The 21,003-nt window shown below is 34.2% G+C and overlaps 1 long non-coding RNA gene across 3 annotated transcripts; it reads left to right on the forward strand.

The window, feature by feature from the left end:
* The first annotated feature begins 14,671 nt into the window (after positions 1–14,671).
* LOC113301693 lies at positions 14,672–20,493 on the forward strand. 3 transcript variants are annotated; one of them, XR_003336437.1, is made up of 4 exons: positions 14,672–14,855; positions 16,046–16,197; positions 16,387–16,454; positions 20,384–20,493. It is a non-coding gene; the product is annotated as an uncharacterized LOC113301693 (long non-coding RNA). The 3 variants fall into 3 exon arrangements; XR_003336438.1 differs by lacking the exon at positions 20,384–20,493 and adding an exon at positions 19,955–20,081; XR_003336439.1 differs by lacking the exon at positions 20,384–20,493 and adding an exon at positions 19,466–19,562.
* Positions 20,494–21,003: the final 510 nt, after the last annotated feature.

The following is a 21,003-nucleotide window of genomic DNA, read 5'->3' on the forward strand; positions in this document are numbered from 1 at the left end:
TGAGTTTTGAATACAGAAATAAATACCGAGTATCTAGGAGCATTATATTAATTCGAGTAGTATGAAACATTTGGGAAGTCTTGCAACCAGCACCACTACTGTTTTAAAGTCTCAACAGTGTGAGTTTTGAATACAGAAATAAATACGGAGTTGTACAACATATATATAAAAAATATATAAAATACTGAAAGCTCATCCGAGTGAGGCTCTATTATTGTCTTATATATTTATGCTTTGAAGAGGTTACATGATCAGTCAGAGATGCATGTAACAAGGTTTTATTTTAATTCTCTTGGGAATATAAAATATGAATTTCATACTTCTAATACCGGGTCAGAGACATATAAAATATGAATATCATACTTCTAATATCGGGTCAGAGACATATAAAATTTTGATATTAGTACACCTGAGTAAAGGCGGTTCTACGATGGTTGTAAGGTGTATCCTAGGGATAAGTAAGTTACTAAGTTGTCCTTGAATAATTATATTTACAAAATACCCCATCTACTAAATAAAAAACCTAAACCTAATTTCTTCTTATAAGAAAAGAATAAGGAGTTGATTGTTAAATCCTGATTGCTCATAATTCCATCTCCTTTTACAAAAATCTAACAACTTTTTTCTTCTTCTTTTGTTTGACTGATAAATTAGGTTTGTATCAATGTAAAGTAGATTTTTGTTTATAGTTACAAGGTCAAATTTGGTTGATAGATTGCAGAGTCCAGTTCGGCTGATAATTATATACCCAAAATTATATTTGAACTTCATTTTATGAAGAACAACGCTAAGTTCGACCGTCTTATTTTTCTTTCGAATAAACCAAACTTGATATTGTTATTGACAATGAAGAAAAAACTATATTCGACAGATGTCATTCGAACCTATATATAATTTCTAAAAATATCGGTTTCGCTGACAAGTTAGCAGCCGAACCTAGGTATCCTTCATATACGAAGAACACCCAGGGTTTGACTAATAGCTTTTCAGCCGAACATAGGTATATTTTGTAAAAAAACTTAGGTTCGGCTGACACGTTATCGGACGAACTGTTCATCTGGTCAGCCGATCTAGGTTGTAAAAGTTAAAATTTTCGTCGAATACAACCTATATTAAACTTTCAGGTTCTATTACGAGATGATGATTCACCTTCCTCACATTTGTCACTTGAATCATAATAACCAAAAAAAAATCATTTTTTCTTCTTCTTATTCTTGACCGATAAAACCCTAATTATCTCTCGAATATTTTTACTCCTCTTTAAACCTGACACTAACTTTAATTAACCAGTGTTAATCATTAATATTAACCATTAATAATTAACATTAATATTAATCAACTACTATTAGAGCATTTCTCGGTCGAAATCGCAAGTTTTGCTTTCACAAGCTTGTTGTCAATGTTATATACTCAAAACTATATTTGATTTCTAGTCTACTAAATTCAAGTGTCGGACTAGGATTAGAGTATGGTAGTTGAGTATCAGACACTTATGTGTCCTAATTGCTTGTCGTCCTCTATAAACCTAGGTTTCTTCTGAGAAGCATAATTAGGTTATGACTTAAAGACTTCACCCATGGATTCGTGATGCCAGGTCAGAGTATATTTTAAATGATAGTTCTTGTATCCTGATCTTGTTCTTATTGATCGCTGAGGTTTTCATAGTTTGATTTTTCTTGAGAGGTGGTCAGTAATCCAGGATTCTCAGCTAACTGAGTGTAATTGTTCTGGATTCGTGAGGTTTTCTAGCATTGTCTATTGCAAACATATTTCCAAGACCTGATCTAAAAAATCTAAAGTAAAATTAAATCTGCTTATCTGTTAGAGGAAGATTGGTACCAAAAGTTTCACTTACGTTGAAGCAACTCTTAGGACGTAAATGACATCATCTAAGGGAATCAATTGCGTAGAGCCTTGCAAGGTTCATGAGACGTAAGGAGCACGACTGTAACTGAATTTCCTGGAGGGTCAATTCGGTCTCAACTATATCGAACTCTGAAGTATGATAGTAGGATAGTATCTGTAGAAGGTTAATTCGATTTGGTGTTCGAAGTTGGACGATGTCCCGGGGTTTTTCTACAGATACAGTTTTCCTCGTTAAGAAAACTTCTGGTTTCTTATGTTTTTCCTTTTCCGCATTATACTGTTTTATCTTTATATAATATAGGAACAACATAAGTAGTATGTAATCAATCTAACTAGTTTAAGTCCTTATTAGTTGTAATAAATAATAACACTTGTTCTTGTTCAATTCGTGTCTTGGAATATAGATTATAAGTTTCATACTTGTCAGAATCTGGATCCTCTTGATTTGGATTGATCTTGGATATTGATTTGTGAGATCGTCTAAGAAATCTTCCAGACAGTCAGATTCAAGGACTTTTTTTGTCTATACATATTAATTATGGGAGAGATAAGAGAAAAACTCTATATACATATTTTTCAAGGATCTTTAGTTTAGACCTGTTAGAACAATGCTCGGTTGAACCCACAAGTTTTGCTATCTCAAGTTTGTTGTCAATGTTAGATGATCAAAACTATATCTTGATTTCTAGTTTACTAAGTCAAGTCGTGGACTAAGTTAAAATATGGTAGTTGAGTATCAGACACCACCCTTGAAGACTGAAGATCGACGAAGTCTTTTGGAGAACTTTTGTATCAGGTATGTTTTACCATTCTATCTTTTGGAGAACTTTTGTATCAGGTATGTTTTACAAAGAAGAAATTTCGAGTCAAGCTTGTCTTGTTAAAAATCTCGAAATATGATTCTAACAAAGATGTTCAACGATTCTTAACAATATTAGTTTTAAAGAATTTATTGTGTGAATTAATTTGTGGATCAATTAAAAATTACCATGCAAATGATTTTATCACGTGGGAATGTTTCAAACATCATAAGGGAGAAATGTTAAACTATAAGATATTTCTGCTCAGGGTAGGTTGGAAAACCAGTTCGTAAACCATATATGTTTGAGTTTCAGAAATACAGGTTGGTTGGTGAACCAGTTCGCAAACCGCAAATTAAGATTGGAACCTTGAACTGATTTATTAAAGTTGGTATTATAGGCTAGCAGTTGATGAACTGTAATGCCCTAATATTCGACAGTGATTGGCCAAATGGAATATATGTAATGGTTTTTCCTTTCCTAACACCAAGGCCTTTTCAGCACAATTGTCTCCAGAGTTCACAGAAAACCAAATTTAAGCGTGCTCGGGCGAGAGTAATGATGGGTGACCTCCCGGAAAGTTGCTGCTGGATGACCGCAGCGATACCCGTTGAAAACCCCACATTGTTGGATATCCGCAGTGGATAAGTGGGGACAGTATCGGTGGAGGTACGGGTCATTACAAATAGTATCAGAGCTGACGACGGGTCTCCTGCCAAGGGTGGGAAGATACGCTGGACGGGTTTGGTCCAGGTGGGTGCTTCTCATGAGGGGTATGGAACGTCGGAGATCTGGGCTTGTATATATATTTTGGGGTCGTGGATGACTCCAATTTAAGGTGGTGGTATTGTAATACCCCAATATTCGGTAGTGGTTGACTCGAATTCCCTAAGTTGTTAATGCGATAACCTAGAGGGCGCATATGTGTTGCTTTGCATGGGAAAATCGTAATGACCAAGAGGTTGCATTTATATTGATTAGTTGGTTATATACTTTGGGAAATGTCGATGCGAACATTTAGTATGAGGGGTAGGGAACGTCGGAGAGCTGGGCTTTTATATATATTTCGGAGCCGAGGACGGCTCCAATTTAAGGTGATGGTATTGTAATACCCCAATATTCGGCAGTGGTTGGCTCGAATTCCCTAAGTTGTGAATGCGATGGCATAGTGGTCGCATATGTGTTGCTTTGCATGGGAAAATTGCAGTGACCAAGGGGTTGCATTTATATTGCTTAGCTGGTTATATACTCTGGGAAATGTCGATGCGAACTTTTAGTATGCTGACGCATGGTTAGCTAACTAATTGGATCACATTATGGCACAATATGAAGCTTAAATGGGTAAATGGTGATCGATTCCGAGGACGTAATCCTTTTCTTTTAGCGGGGAATATTGTAAAATCCCCTTATCCAAAAATGTGTATAGTTTAGTAATATTCTTAGTTTTGGGTTTCCATAATCTTTTCCACCAGCAATAATGGTCGTGGATTTTTGAGAAATACAAATCTCCAATATTTGTGGAAAGTTTTCCTAGGATATATAGTAAGAGATTAGGGTTATTGTTAGTCTCACAAGAACATAAGAAATATCAGCCGCACTAAAAATATCTTTTGTTTGGGAAAACCTAGCTGCTGTGAGAGAAGTCTAAAGAGGGGGAAGATTGATTTCAGCCGAAAGGTAGTACTACTGGTTGGAGGATTTTTCTTGCTTACCAGGTAGGTTTTCTAGCTCTTATCTCTTTTAATATTAATCAAATGAGTCTGAAAAGTTTTTAAGATTATTTACAAAAGCTTAATAAGAAAGAAGGATGTAAAGGGTCTGTCTCGTGTTAGGAATGATATAGTATCCATTAAAATTGAAAATGAGTTTCTATTTGATTATTTTTATGTAGCTAATGAGTATTGGGTTTTTTGTTTCTTTTGCAAGATTGATCTTTGCAGTTTATCACATAAGATGTTAGTCTATTATGTAGTCTTTTGGTTTGTCAGTCCTCCCTATCTTACTATATAGAAATATACTCTCATGGGAACCTATTTTGAACATAATTAGTCAGAAGTTCTATGTGGTAGCTACCGTGTCCTATAGTTTAAAGTTGGTGTGGCTATATATAAATGTGTCATTTGATTATCTTGATAGTTTTTTATGAAAGTACATATAGAAGAGTTATGACGTTCAGTACATGTGCTAACATTTTAATATATTTTGGTGTAATGAACACCTATGGTTAGACTTCTTAGCATGTCCACAATTAGACTTGATATTATTAGTATGTCTCTAATTACATAAATCCAAGTTGTGCAGTTTAATAAATGTGAAGAGATGCACAATCTAAATGTTGACTCTACAGGCTAATCTAAAATGCAAAATAATGTTTTGTTGGGGAATAAAAATTCTGGAATTGATATTTTTTTCGTCGTATGCTACTGGGTAGTGTTATCGCGTGTAGTTACAGGAGTGTTGTTGTCTTGAGAATGCTATGTGAAGATGAATGGTATTTCTTGTTTTTCGTTGCCCGTAATTGGCTCGATTTCCATAAGCTATTATGGCGATGATCGCGGGGTCTCCTAAAAGATATGGATCTATTATCTTGGAGTGGAATCGACAACATTTTATTCTCCGGAGCACCGTAGGGGAATGAAGTGGACTACGCAAGAGCTGATACGATACATAATATGGATAGAGTAAGGACTATTGAGAAGGGAAGTCGTTAATTCTTACCGTTCTGATCAGTGGGTGGAAGTATTGTTTTTCCTTTTCTCTAAATGTCTTTTTGTTCTTATTATTGCGTCTTATTCGTATGTCAAGCGCTAGAATTTTAAGTGGTTGTTTTCTTTTTACTATTTATCTTTTTAAAAGGGAGCAGACAATAAATTGTTTTCACTTTGTAGCATATTCTTTACGAAGAACTTCAGATTTGTTTAGATTATATATAAAGGATATAGGCATATGAAAGCCTACTTTTAGTGGGGTCTGACCCAACTTATTATTTTTCAGGAAACGATGAACGTGGAGCAACATAACTTGTAGATTGCATTTCTGTTCCGAGAAGCTACTCCGTGATTATTTTAAGGTGCTTAATTAGCGAAATGATTTATTTATTCCTTCTAAAGACCAAACTTGTGTTTCTTTTCTTTTAAATATAAATACTCCGTATTTATTTGGGAGACTGATCTGTGAGTCGGGGATTTTTTTTTTGTTTCTAAAGAATTCATTTTAGTTTTCCTTATCAACTTCATTTAAAAAAAAAATTATTTTTTGGGATTACTGTCGACGTGCTCCATACAATAGCCCGATATCCATATGTTGGTATGACGTTTTGAGTGTGTGAAATGGTCCATGAGTAAGCCACACTTTGGATTTTAGGGCGGCCGACCTAGAGGCTGGTTTTGGGAGTTTTGTTGGGATACGGCCGCCAACTGGAGGAGTAGTTTTTGAACAGACGTGAAGGCTAGACGGGAGAACAAGGATTGAAGGGAGAAAGACAATTCGGTGATAAGCATTTTAATATTTACCTCTCTTTCCTGGTAATCATTTTATTTGGGTTTTTAAGAAATCCATAATCATGCGTTGCTAGATTCATGTAACTAGGGTTTAATAGTTGAAACCACTTTTGAGCATTAGACCACTTTGATTTGAAACATATATGGTTTTGAGGCTATTTTGATTTGAATAAATTAATTCCATGATTTTATATATTGACTTTTAATGATTACATGTGTTTTTGCTTCACCGGTTTTATATAACTATGCGCATAATTAATAGGAAGCCAAATATATTTGTATACTTATTTGATATTCCATGTTTGGGTTAAATCCTTAATGGGGTACTTAGAATAGCCAGGTATTGTTTGTGAACCTGTATTTAGTTTCGTATAACTTTCTCGCTAATGCAATTTGATGGTGCATGCTTCGGTTTAGTTTTTTGATGTGCCATGCTTAGGGCGTCCCGGTGATATTTGCAGCTCAAATACATATAATAGGTGATATCAATAGAACAAACACTAAATAATTCATGAATTATGTTTCATTTCAGTAATTGATTAGAAATAGTGGTGGATACTATAAACCCTGGTTACCAAATTTCCCATTGATTTTATTTTATTAGTTTAATTTTATTATTTCGTTTTACATTCTCATTTCAAAAATCCAAAAACAACATTGTTTGTTAGTCGATTAGAGATATTGATTACAATATCTCCACCTCTCCCTGTGGGTTCGACCCGTACTTACCTCTGTCTACTAGTTATACACCGTTCGATTGCGGTTATTATAATATTGAGTTTCTCAGAATCCCATCAATTTTATTGTAAAATCCCCTTATCCAAAAATATGTATCGTTTAGTAGTATCCTTACTTTTTGGGTTTCCATAATCTTTTCCACCAGCAATTATGGTCGTGGATTTTTGAGAAAGACAAATCTCCAATATTTTTGGAAAGTTTTCCTAGGATATATAGTAAGAGATTAGGATTATTGTTAATCTCACGAGAACATAAGAAATACCAGCCGCACTAAAAATCTCTTTTGTTGGGGAAAACCTAGCTGCTGTGAGAGAATCTATGGAGGGGGACGATTGATTTCAGCCAAAAGGTAGTACTACTGGTTGGAGTATTTTTCTTTCTTACCAGGTAGGATTTCTAGCTCTTATCTCTTTTAAGATTAATCAAATGAGTCTGGAAAGTTTTTAAGATAATTTACAAAAGATTAATAAGAATGAAGGATATAAAGGGTTTGTCTCGTGTTAGGAATGGTATAGTATCCAGTGAAATTAAAAATGAGTTTCTGTTTGATGATTTTTAAGTAGCCGATGGGTATTGGGTTGTTTGCTTCTTTTGCGAGATTGATATCTGCAGTTCATCACATAAGACGTTATCCATTATGTAGTTTTTTGGTTTGTCAGTCCTCCTTGTCTTACTGTATAGAAATATACTCTCATGGGAACCCTACTGGGTCATATAGTTTAGAGTTGGTGTGGCTATATATAAATGTGTCATTTGATTATCTTGATAGTTTTTGTTGAAAATACATAGAAAAAAGTTACGACGTTGATTACATGAGCTAACATTTTAATGTATTTTGGTGTGATGAACATGTACAGTTAGATTTCTTAGCACGCCCACAATTAGACTTGATAGTATTAGTATGTCTCTAATGACATAAATCCAGGTTGTGCAGTTTAGTAAATGTGAAGAGACGCGCAATCTAAATGTTGACTACACAATGGTTGATACGAGACATAGTACAGGTAGAGTAAGGACTATTGAGAAGGGAAGTTGTTAATTCTTATCGTTCAGATCAGTGGGTGGGAAGTATTGTTTTGCCTTTTCTCTAAATGTCTTTTTGTTCTTATTATTGTGCCTTATTCGTATGCCAAGCACTAGACTTTTAAGTAGTTGTTTTCTTTTTACTATTTATCTTTTTAAAAAGGAGTAGACAAAAAATTGTTTTCACCTTGTGACATATTATTTATGAAGAACTTCAGATTTGTTTAGATTATATATAAAGGATATAAACGTATGAAAGCCTACTTTTAGTTGGGATCTGACCCAACTTACTATTTTTCAGGAAATGGTGATTGTGGAGCAACATAACTTGTAGATTGCATTTCTGTTCCGAGAAGCTACTTCGTGATTATTTTAAGGTGCTTAATTAGCGAAATGATTTATTGGTTCCTTCTAAAGACCAAACTTGTGTTTCTTTTCTTTTAAATAAATACTTCGTATTTATTTGGGAGACCGATCTGCGAGTCGGGGATTTTTTTTTTGTTTCTAAAGGATTCATTTTAGTTTTCCTTATCAACTTCATTTTTAAAAAAAAAATTCTTTTATTTTTTGGGATTATTGTCGATGTGCTCCATACAATAGCGTGATCTCCATTTGTTGGTATGATGGTTTGAATGTGTAAAATGGTCCATGAGTAAGCCGGACTTTGGATTTTAGGGCGGACGACCTAGAATTCGAAGTGGGGATGTTACAAAGTGGTATCAGAGCCTGGTAACATAAATCCTTAGGAGAGGGGGTAGGGTCTTGTTTGATCACGATAGGCACGATTTTTAGGAGCACTTTGATTGTTTTTCTTTGCATGATTTTGTGTTGATAGTTTCTTGTTTTTGTTTCCATTCTTAGAGGATGGGTAGTCTCGGTAGACGTAATATTGAAGGCCATGGTCGTGGTAGAGGTTGTGGCCGCAGGAGTGAGGATTTTGTTGAGGATTTTGTGGCAGAAAGTAACTCACGCACTGTTGGTAGTAGATCTCGTAGTGAAGATAAGTCTAGACATTCGATCTGTTCGGATCGGGGAGGGTGGGCCAAATACCTTAACATTAGAGAATCTTCAGACAATGTTGGATGATGCAGTCACAGCGACATTAGATCAGAGGCTTGGTCCACATGGAGGTACGAAAACCGTGGCACCACAAGTAAGGGATGTACCGGCAATTATAGAGAGAAACATGAAGTCTTGGGTTCAGTATTACCAAGATTTTCTAAATATGAAACCCCCTCCGTTCACATGAAAGGGAGGTGCAACTGAAGCACATCAGTGGTGCACTAAAGTGGATCGGATAGTAGCTCATTTGATTGTTCTGGAGCTTATAAGCAGAGGACGGATACTTTTCTATTGGAGGGGAATGCAGCAACATGGTGGAGATCGATGGGAAGGACAGTTGATGCCATGGAGGTTACATGGACAAAGTTCAAGGATTTGTTCCTTGCACACTATTTTCTCCCAGCCGAGCGTCAAGCTATGATTAGGAAGTTTAAAGAATTAAAAAAAAAAAGAAGATAAAACAGTGGTCGAATATGAGTGTGAGTTTGATCTCTTATCTATATTTGATGCTCATCTTATTCCTATAGAAGTAGACATGATCCAAAGGTTTTTGAATGGATTGAATGGTGGGATCGCTCGCCATATCATTTGAAATCCTAGTTTTGATACTTATGCCAAGGTGGTGAATTGTGCTAGGGCGCATTGTTTGAGGATCCAAGAAGCTAGGAAAAATAAAGTAGAACCTAAGAGAAATGAGAAATCTAATGATGTTGGAAGGAATAACTGGAAAAATCCACGAGCAGATGAGAAAATCACTAACCATAGAGAAGTATCTCAAGCACCCCAACCACTAAAAACCGGGAAAGAGGATAAACCTTACGTATTTAGAGGGCGTTGTTACGCATGTGGCGATCAAGGGCATAAATCTTCAGATTCTCCAAACAAAAATAAACATGGAGTTGAGAATAATGGGAACCATCTTGATGTACCAATAAGGCGAGAACAACCCCGAATGAATGCTATATTAACTCGTGGTGATGGTGAACACGCTGTCGAGATGGAAGGTATTTTTTTATCTTCTTAACCCATATTTCTACGCTTTCCTTGTTTTTGTTATACTGATGAGTGTTGGTGGTTTTTCCTTTGCATGTGGTTGTGGTTGTCTCGAATTCCCTAAGTTGTTAATGCGATGACCTAGGGGTCGCATATGTGTTGCCTTGCATGGGAAAATTGAAATGACCAAGGGGTTGTATTTATATTGCTTAGCTGGTTATATACTTTGGGAAATGTTCATACGAACAATTAGTACGTTGACGCACGGTTAGCTAACTAATTGGATCACATTATGGCACAATATGAAACTTAAATGGGTAAATGTTGATCGATTCTGAGGATGTAATCCTTTTCTTTTAGGGGGAAGATTGTATATCCAAAAATGTGTATCGTTTAGTAGTATCCTTAGTTATGGGTTTCCGTAATCTTTTCCACCAACAATAATGATCGTGGATTTTTGAGAAAGACAAATCTCCATTATTTTTGGAAAGTTTTCCTAGGATATATAGTAAGAGATTAGGGTTGTTAATCTCACAAGAACATAAGAAATATCAGCCACATTAAAAATCTCTTTTGTTGGGCAAAACCTAGCTGCTGTGAGAGAAGTCTATGGAGGAGGACGATTGATTTCATCCAAAAGATAGTACTACTGGTTGGAGGATTTTTCTTTCTTATCATGTAGGCTTTCTAGCTCTTATCTCTTTTAAGATTAATCAAATGAGTCTGGAAAGTTTTTAAGATTATTTACAAAAGATTAATAAGAATGAAGGATATAAAGGGTCTGTCTCGTGTTAGGAATGGTATAGTATCCAGTGAAATTAAAAATGAGTTTCTGTTTGATGATTTTTATGTAACCGATGGGTATTGGTTTGTTTGCTTCTTTTGCGAGATTGATCTTTGTAGTTCATCACATAAGACGTTATTCCATTACGTAGTCTTTTAATTTGTCAGTCCTCCTTATCTTACTGTATAGAAATACACTCTCATGGGAACCCTAACTATAGTTTAGAGTTGGTGTGGCTATATATAAATGTGTCATTTGATTATCTTGATAGTTTTTGTTGAAAATACATAGAAAAAAGTTATGACGTTCAATACATGAGATAACATTTTAATGTGTTTTGGTGTGATGAACACTTACAGTTAGACTTCTTAGCACGCCCACGGTTAGACTTGATACTATTAGTATGTCTCTAATGACATAAATCCAAGTTGTCCAGTAAATGCGAAGAGATGCGCAGTCTAAATGTTGACTCAACGGGCTAATCTAAAATGCAAAATAACTTTTTGTTGGGGAATGAAAATTATGGAGTTGATATTTTCTTCGTTGTATGCTACTGGGTAGTGTTAGCGTGTGTAGTTATAGGAGTGTTGTTTTCTTTGGAATGCCATGTGAAGATGAATGGTATTTCTTCTTTGTTCGTTGCCCGTTGTTGGCTCAATTTACATAAGCTATTATGGCGATGACCGCGGGGTCACCTAAAAGATATGGATCTATTATCTTGGAATGGAATTGATAACATTTTATTCTCCGACGCACGGTAGGGGATGAAGTGGACTACGCAAAGGCTGATATGATACAAAGTACGGTTAGAGTAAGGACTATTGAGAAGGGAAGTCGTTAATTCTTATCGTTCGGATCAATGGATGATAATTATTATTTTTCCTTTTCTCTAAATGTCTTTTTGTTCTTATTATTGCGCCTTATTTGTATGCCAAGCGCTAGACTTTTAAGTGGTCGTTTTCTTTTTACTATTTATCCTTTTAAAAAGGAGTACACAATAAATTGTTTTCACTTTGCGGCATATTCTTTATGAAGAACTTCAGATTTGTTTACATTATATATAAAGGATATAAGCGTTTGAAAGCCTACTTTTAGTTGGGGTCTGACCCAACTTACTATTTTTCAGGAAACGATGAACGTGGAGCAACATAACTTGTAGATTGCATTTCTGTTCCGAGAAGCTACTCCGTGATTATTTTAAGGTGCTTAATTAGCGAAATTATTTATTGATTCTTTCTAAATACCAAACTTGTGTTTCTTTTCTTTTAAATAAATACTTCGCATTTATTTGAGAGACCGATTTTCTAGTCGGGGATTATTGTTTTTTGTTTCTAAAGGATTCATTTTAATTTATTTTAGTTTTCCTTATCAACTTTATTTAAAAAAATAAATTCTCTTATTTTTTGGGATTATTATCGATGTGCTCCATACAATAACCTGATCTCCATTTGTTGGTATGACGGTTTAAGTGTGTAAAATGGTCCATGAGTAAGCCACACTTTAGATTTTAGGGCGGCCGACCTAGAATTCGAAGTTGGGATGTTACATGAACCCGGTTCACGAACCGTTGCATCCTGACTTGTGAACAAGCCTAACGGTTCACGAACCGTTGTACCAACCGTCCTTGTTTAAGATTTAGCAGATGTTTAAAAACTTATTTTTTAAATATGTTTAGCATTGCTAGAATTATATCTAACATTTCTAAGACTTCATTGATCGTGCAAACACTTATGTGTGTGCATATCATGATTAAATTCTTAGGTGTTTAAATGAACATCAAATTGCTTTAGTTATTTGGCATACTTGCCAAATTGAACAATCATTATACACGGTTCCCGAACCGATTCCTAGTGTACATTCTTCTTTTGTATTTTCAATACCTAAAAGTGTTTGCTTGATTTTCAAGTTATCTTAGCTTGATATTTAAGCAACCCCTGGTCCTTGAAAATCTATAAATAGAGATGCTCTTTCAACTGGGAAATTCAATCCCTGATACTTTGTTACGTAAACAAATTTGGAAAAAGATTTGGCAAATGAAAATATCACCATTTGTTAAGAATTTTATTTTGAAAATCGCTCACTCCATATTTCCCAATAGTAAGAAGGTGGCAGTTACCATACCAAATATAAACACCAAGTGCAATTTATGTAATCAAGGTCAAGAAACTCTCACCCTTTTGTTTCTGCAATGTAATTATGCACAACAAGTTTGGATGCACTTTAACTATGATATGCAATATGTTACAAATGGAACAGAAAATTTCCATGATTGGTTAAATAACTGCTTTGAAAATCCAAATAGAGGAGGGAATGATATAGATTGGTAGGTTTTGTGCAGTGTTATCATTTGGAATATATGGAAGGCTAGGTGTGATATTACCTTCCAAAAGAAAAGACAAAACAATGCCATTACTGCAAACAATATAATTAAATTTATTAATGGATATAAGTTTGTAAATCAAACAGGTTATGATGTTACGCAATCACTATGTTATAGACCCAAGAATGATGAAGTGCTTAAGGTCACTAATGATCAGTTAGATGAGTGTACCGGATCCATGAACCTGAAAATTAACATTGCACTAACAATGATGAACTCTACATCTAAGGCTGGAATTGGTCTAAATTTATTTGAGCATATATGGAGAATCAAAGAAGCCAGAAAAATGCACCCAGACTGTACTACCAGAAAAGATTAGAGCGGATGCGGCTTTTCAATGGGCAACAAAATGGAGTGGACACATCATCTCTTTCAGAAGCGATTCTGAGCCAACTCTATTGCTGCTAATAGGGAAGGTATACGGAAGCTAGACAACAAAGACACAAGATCAGTGTAGACTTTGGCAACAACACTAAATTTGACATATATTTCATGGATAAGGATTTCAATTTAATTATGCGATCTCAAGTTATTTGGGCAAAAAAGATAGTTGTTTCTTGTAACAAATATGCTATGAAGTATAATTGGTTAGATCAAAGCCTATAGGATATTTTAACTTTTATAAACATTCAAAATTGGAATGAAGATGTAATGATTTATCGTAACTCTCCATACGGAAGATACGTTTTTTTCGAGAAAAAAAAAAGAAAGAATCAAAGCTTCTTTGGTTTTTTATCCATATTGATTATTGTTTAAGTTTGGTGGAAAATTCATTAACTTGAAACTAAAAGATCGTTTTCAAATTCGAATATAAAGTTTAGATGCTTTGATCCTTATTCTCGTTACTACCACTTCGACGAACAATAGAAAATTTCATCATAATGAGTTATCAAATCCTCAATCTTTGGTTGATTTATTTTTTCTTACTATCAGCGATATTAGAGAGATAGCCCGATTATCTAGTTGCTCGATGCTCATCAACCTTCTTGAAAAGTTCAATCTGATAAACTCGAATCAATCATGTTACGATGTGTGTCAACATATTTTTATTCAGGTGATCTAAATTTTATATGTCTAAACATCATTATTACACGCATGTGTTGTAATGAAATATCTTCAAAATATGTGTGCATGCACTTCGCACATGTGCAAAAATGGATTGAAAATCCAAAATAGGGATAAAGTTAATACGAGTGGATAAAGCAGGAGCAACGCGAGTCAACGTATGCCTTAACAAAATGATACACCCTCCAGTAATTAACGGTGTGGATGGATGAGCCAGATGGCCGTGTTAGCTGTCGACAAGCAAAAACCTCGAGAACAACAACAACAAAGCTAGAAAGATGTCAAGAACTATCCGGCGCGCGTTAAACCAAAATATACCTTTTCTTTATCTCTAAAAATATGAAGCGAAAATATCGTTCTCTCTAATTTCCTTGAACATTGAATTTCAACGCCACAATTTTCAAATCCTACTTTTATGTTCCTCCGTACTTAATTTATAGTTTTTTCTGTTGGGTTTTTTCTTTAATCCGTTCCGATCTGAAATAGATTCAGATTAGACGGTTAATAGAAGAAATGGTGGCAGGAGAAGATTCAATAGGAAATTCTTTATCAGAAAAAGGTGAAGTTGTTCGTGTATATGCAGATGGTATTTATGATCTATTTCATCTCGGTCATGCTAGATACCTTGAACATTCTAAGAAATCGTAAGTCTTCATTTCATTTTTATAAAAATTCTGATTTTGGTAATGAATTGTTAGGTGCAGTTTTGAGTTTTCCTCCTATCACTAGCTTATTCAAGATGGACTACGAAAACGTGCATATGCTATGCTTGAATGTCCATATTTTATCATGGGACTAAACATACTGGAAAATTTACTTTTTGCTTGAGCTCCTTTTCCCATCCAAATGCCTGTGTTATCTTATAACTGACATGGGACTAGTAGAATTCTTTGATGACTACAGTTGGAACTTTTACTTTCTTTTCTCATGCATTTACTTGACAAAACTTACAGTCTTATGTGTACCAAAGCTTATAGATAGAATTAAGTGCTTGTATAAGTGGAAAAGTTTATCTAGCTTCATAGATAGAACTGATGATAAGATGGTATCTTTAAACTTCAGTAATCAAAATAGTTATTTATGGTTTCATTTTTCTTATTTCATAATTGTGTAGGTGAAAAAATTATAATTTTTTAGAGAGAAAAATATTGCAATAGATGAGTTTGATAACAATCTATTTATTTTGACATCTTTGTAGGTCCCCACCACATATCTACTTGTAAGTTGTTGCAATGACGAGGTTACACATAGATATAAGGGGAAAATTGTTACGAGTCCTATGACTGAAAATGAACGCTATGAATCCTTACATCACTGTAGGACCGATTCTGTTATACATGGTCATTATGTGACTTCTATATCTATTACACCCATGACATTAAATTAGAAATAAAATCATCCCTCAGAGATAGATACACAAATGGGAGACCTTAAATTAAGTCAAGTATCTCTTCGATCAGCTAATCCATTGTACATTTTTGGTACACAATAAGAAGGTCCAAATACATTTTCTTGTACAAGAACAAGATCAACTTTGTGGCCCATGATTCACTTTTGTAAGCTTCACTGATACATGCTTGTTAAGTTCTATATACTTCTAACAAATTTATTGTACTTTTGTTGATATTTATGCGTTTATTTTACCATAGTTTAAATTAATTTTTTGTATGTTGATTCGACGTAGATATGCGGATACAAGTAGGGTTGCCAAGGATATGTCTATGAATTTATTAGTTGCTTTCTTGGCCAATCTTTGTTTACTTTATATTATGATGATTTATATAGTTCTTCCCTCTGCTTACAGTAGCTAAACCCTAAAGGTCCATTTGTGTAGGTTAAATCCATTGGAAAATTCAAGGAAACTAGTGAAAAAATGGCATATCAACATCAGATGTTATAATGAAATATTGAAAGACTACAACGAATATGTAATGTGTAATTTATCAAGGATACCTAAGGAAGGAGCTTGGTGTTAGCTATATGAAGGTAAAATGGATTATTAAGTTTGTCTCGATTTTAGTAGATATAATTCTTATTTTTTATCTCAATCCTCAAAAGTTTACATGCCATCTTAAAAACGTGTAGATCTTGTATCCATTTCTTTGTTAAATAAAAAACTACACTATTTAACTGATATTTGTTTTTTTTTTTTTTACTTGGTGTACTATCTGTTAGGACAAGCAATTAGAGTGAACATGGGAATTACCAAATTTCGCGAGAGAGTGAAAGAGCATCAAGAAAAGGTGAGACAGAAGGTTTATGTTTCCTGCTTCAAGAGTTTTTTTCATTGTTCTGATACTCATGTTTTATGTTATCTTTCCTTTCATTGTTCTGATACTCATGTTCATCCACGCTTAATATTGAATACTGACATACATAACATCATAACCCAATTTTGGTACCATTTTCAAAAACAATTTTCAAAATTCATTTTTTACCGTTTTTAAAACATACCATTTTTCATTGTTTTCATTTTCTATTAAACTTTAAAAAGATGTTTGGTAGGAAGTTTAGATAACCATTTTTGAAAATATAATTTCAAAAATTAGTTATGCTACAACAACCAACAATGAACATTTTATACTATTTATTTTGGACATTGAAGTCAATAGGAGATTGAATGTTTGAGTAGAGAAAAATTAACCATGGAAGAGAGGTTTGAAGAGATCATACCACCTTTGTTTTACCATAGACCTGAGATGCCTTTCATTGGAAGAGAAGGAGAGGAAAATGAAAAAGAAAACAATGAAAACAACAATTTGTCATTTTCATTTTTTTGTTTTCAAAAACATAAAAGCAGTAGAAAAATATTTTTAGGAAACGTGTCTACCAAGCGTGTTTTTTAGTGTTTTCCGTTTTTACTGTTTGTAAAAATATAAAATGGTTTTTAAAAACTATACCAAACACAGACTTAACTTCTTCCTTCTGAATTAGCCAAGAATGCAATAATTCTTCGGTTTGATGATGTTTTCAAGAGTAAACCTAAGTGATATATGTACTTTCGGCACAAAATGACAATGTTAGTGTTAGGACCTCAATCCCACATTGATAAGGTGGTGCAAAAGTGGGTAGCTTATAAGTCTATAGGTTCCCTCACTTGTTTACGATTAAGCCTACAGGTTACCCCAGCCTTTGGATTAAGATCTAAAGATACTTAGAACATATTCAATGGAGAGTCAAGGTTTAATTTTAATTTAGCATCTCCAATAAAGAGTCAAGGTCTAATTTATTTATGATGTAAAATTAGAACCAAGCACCACGATACAAGCACGATCCAAGCGATAGTCGAGTAGTACCGACAGAGAGGATAGAGCTATCGCCATGTGTGTATCAACAAATGTGCCAACAGAGATATTGCGCAAACAAAATAGTGATCCAAGACTGCTCCATTGAAAAGGGTGACGTATAAGCTGGATTAATATGTGAGTGCGCCTCAAGCTTACTCCACGAAAAGGGTGACGTATAAGCTGGATAGATGTGAGTGCACTTATGAAGGTGCATAGTTATCGTCACATTGAATAATGATAATCGATTAGATTCACAAGAAAAGAAAGAGTTATCCCTGGGTCAGTACTTTGTAAGTCTGTGGATTCCTTCAAATTGTATACTGACTTTAGATATGAGTTCTACATATAGGTCACCACGTTGAATGCTAATAGTCGAGCATAGACGCCAAAAGGAAATGGACTACCGCAGGATCAGTGTCGATAAAGTGGGCCAACGATTGGGTTTAGAAGTGTGGTAAAACGTAAAGACCTTAGTCCTACATCTCTAAGATGGTGCAAAATTGGGTTTGTAAGTCAGTGGGTTCCCTTAACTTGTAGGCCGGTTTTAAAGATGAGTTCTACTTATGGGCTTATGACGAGTTAGGGTTGTTGTCCTAACAGTCAGAGAAGAAATACAAGTGATGAAGTCTGAGTATTCAATAGAACAACCGGCATGGTCATTGGAAACTAACCTAGTCGATTTTCGAAGCCTTAAAAGTGAGTTTTGAAGTGATGTCAAAGGAGAACAATCGTCTAAGTCACAACCCCTGGACCTTGTCCATTGTCTCTCAGGATGTTCTCGACGTTTGTTAGCTAAGACCATGTCTCATAATTGACAAATTCATAAGTACATAACCTGGAAGGTTTTCTGACGGAAGACTGGTGATTTTTTTCGCTTTTTTGGCCCAAAACTGGAAGAAACATTGTCCCACTATGCCTATAAAGCCTAGTTTTCATAGAGTTTTATAAGAAGAATTCCATGATTTTATATATACTTACTAAAAATAACTCGTGTTGTAAAGGCACGGCATGAGACAAGATAATTTTTGGTTATAATGATTTTAATAATTACCACACACTATGAGGCTTAATTCGACCCATGAGAACTTGTACACATGAAAATCTTAATCCAAATAATTATAAATTCAGTTATGCTTAAATAATAGTTTAGTAATTCTTCACGATATTCTTTAGACTTAAAATAATAGATTTTGATATTCCTCACAATATTATTTAGACTCAATGTAGTGACTTCGTTGGCCGCTATGAAATCAACTTCTTCCTATTTTCTTGCAACACGAAACTTGAGTACTGCAGGTTTGTTTTCAACGCAATCATTGCATTTTTGAAAAGGAAGCAAACACATTTTGGGAAATGAATTTTGTGGGACTGCAACTAATTATGTTTGACATATTGATACTCTTATAGCATCTCCAATACAAAAGGTCAAGGTCATCCTAGGTGGAGGTCTTGTTATCACCTTTTTTTGGTGGGTCATTTGCTAAAAGACAAAAAAAAAAAAAGATAAAAGATTTGAACTAAAGTCCATCTCCAATCTTCAAGGTATTACCTACACCTTTTTATTTAAATTTAGAGACAAAGTGATGATGTGGACCTAAGACCCAAGGTCATGAAGAAAGTATTATTTAGAATTTTTCATTTACCCCCACTTAGCCATGTCATCGTTGTCTATAACCTTCACCCGTGCATTGGAGAAGAAACTTTGGTGGAAAAGGTCTCAAATCCTAGGTGTCATACTAATTTAAGACCTTTACCCCTTGCATTGGAGATGCTCTTAGGTTAAAAGATTTACCAAGAAATAAGTTGGGAATGAGTTTGAAGGTGTGGGGTTCAAGAAATTCACTCTTCTATTTATACACGTTCATTGAATAATTGTAATTAGTGGCACTTTTAATTTTCTTGACGTTTTTTTTGTTGGAATGAGCTATTATGTGTTAATCATAAAGCAATCGCTTCTTTGCATGCAGAATGTATAGTATGGACGTTTTTATCTTATTTATGGATAAGTATTTCTCATGATCGTTGGAGGATAATTAGAGAGTAAATAGAGAAGGAAAATTAAGTGAAAAAAAGAGTTAGCCCTAATTTCGGTCATAAATAGGGGAGGATATTAATTTCTGGTCTAATCAAAAGAGGGAAAAAGCAAATTGTATACCTTAATTACCAAGCTCATGACCAAAATTTTAGCCCCAATTATCATGACCCTTTTTGTAAGGTTTTCTGGTGTAGAAACATACCACCAAGAGGACACAATATCCAAACAACGGTGAACTTGGTGAGCTTGGTAATTGTACCTTAGCAGAAAGATGCCCAATCAAGATTTTCTTCTTTTTGTAACGTTTCCTTTTTGAGTTTCTCTTCTTTTTGTTTGTGCTGTCGATTAAAAAAAAATACCCGATCAAAATTTTTTGTTCTCCCTTTTGTTTGAGTTTCTCTTCTTTTTGTTTGTGTTGCAGATTTTGATTAAACTATTCATGGCATTAAGATCTGATGAAAAGATAGTCACGATCTTGATCAAGAATGCTCAAATGTTCCCAAGAATGCTAAATTTGTTATGAATGAAAACATGGTTCATTTTTTCGATTGGTTAAATGTCTCAGTCGAAAATAAATTTTTTATGGATGCTAGAAAACTGTTCTAAAGTTTTTTGTGCTTTGGGTTTTACACATTGTAACTCTAATGTTATTTGTGTTTTGGGTTTTACGGAAGAGTAAATTTTCGGTGAGTCGTTTTTGGATACATATTTGTTTTCGATTGTTCCCCCTATATAATGAGTATAATGAAAATTATTCTTGGTATTTTTTTGATTTTCCCCTTTATACAATGAGTATAATGAAAATTATTCTTTGTATTATTAAAAATAATATGTTATTTGTGTTTTGCAGATTGATGAAGGCTGGCTAATTTGACTTTTTAAAGATATGCTTCAAAGAATTTTCTTTATTTTTCTATGGTTGTAATATTTTATTTTTTTAATGGCATATTTATTGTTTAATTGATGAGGAACTAATTATGAGGGTTATCAATATCTCCATAATGGAAGGATGTTACAAACACCACAACCGTTAGATGTCTTTGGCTAGGATGAGACTAGGATGGTCGGATCACATGTTTGTCTCTTAAAATGTTATCCGTTTGTCCAAAATCAAAAACCCCTTTTGTTTGTATTATAGATCATAAACTATACAACACGAGAAGAATAATAAGTTAGGGATTGACTTGGGAGATTGGAGCTTCATCTTTATCATAAATAGGGTTTTTTGTACGTTCTTATTTAAATATGGGAATCAAGTGAATTAACTCAGTCTTAATATTCATGATCTCTTTTACTATTGTTTATGCTTTAATTTAAACAACGTTTATATGATTTTTTGCTTAATTGTTTAAGAGGCCTACTAAATAACCATGGTGTATCCAAAGTTATATTAGGGTTTGGATACATAAACGTTGAAAAACCCTAGGCATAATAACAAGTATCATAATGAAGTTGTTGATGATGGGATGT

Source organism: Papaver somniferum, chromosome 8, assembly GCF_003573695.1.
Source record: "Papaver somniferum cultivar HN1 chromosome 8, ASM357369v1, whole genome shotgun sequence".
Classification (NCBI taxonomy): domain Eukaryota; kingdom Viridiplantae; phylum Streptophyta; class Magnoliopsida; order Ranunculales; family Papaveraceae; genus Papaver; species Papaver somniferum.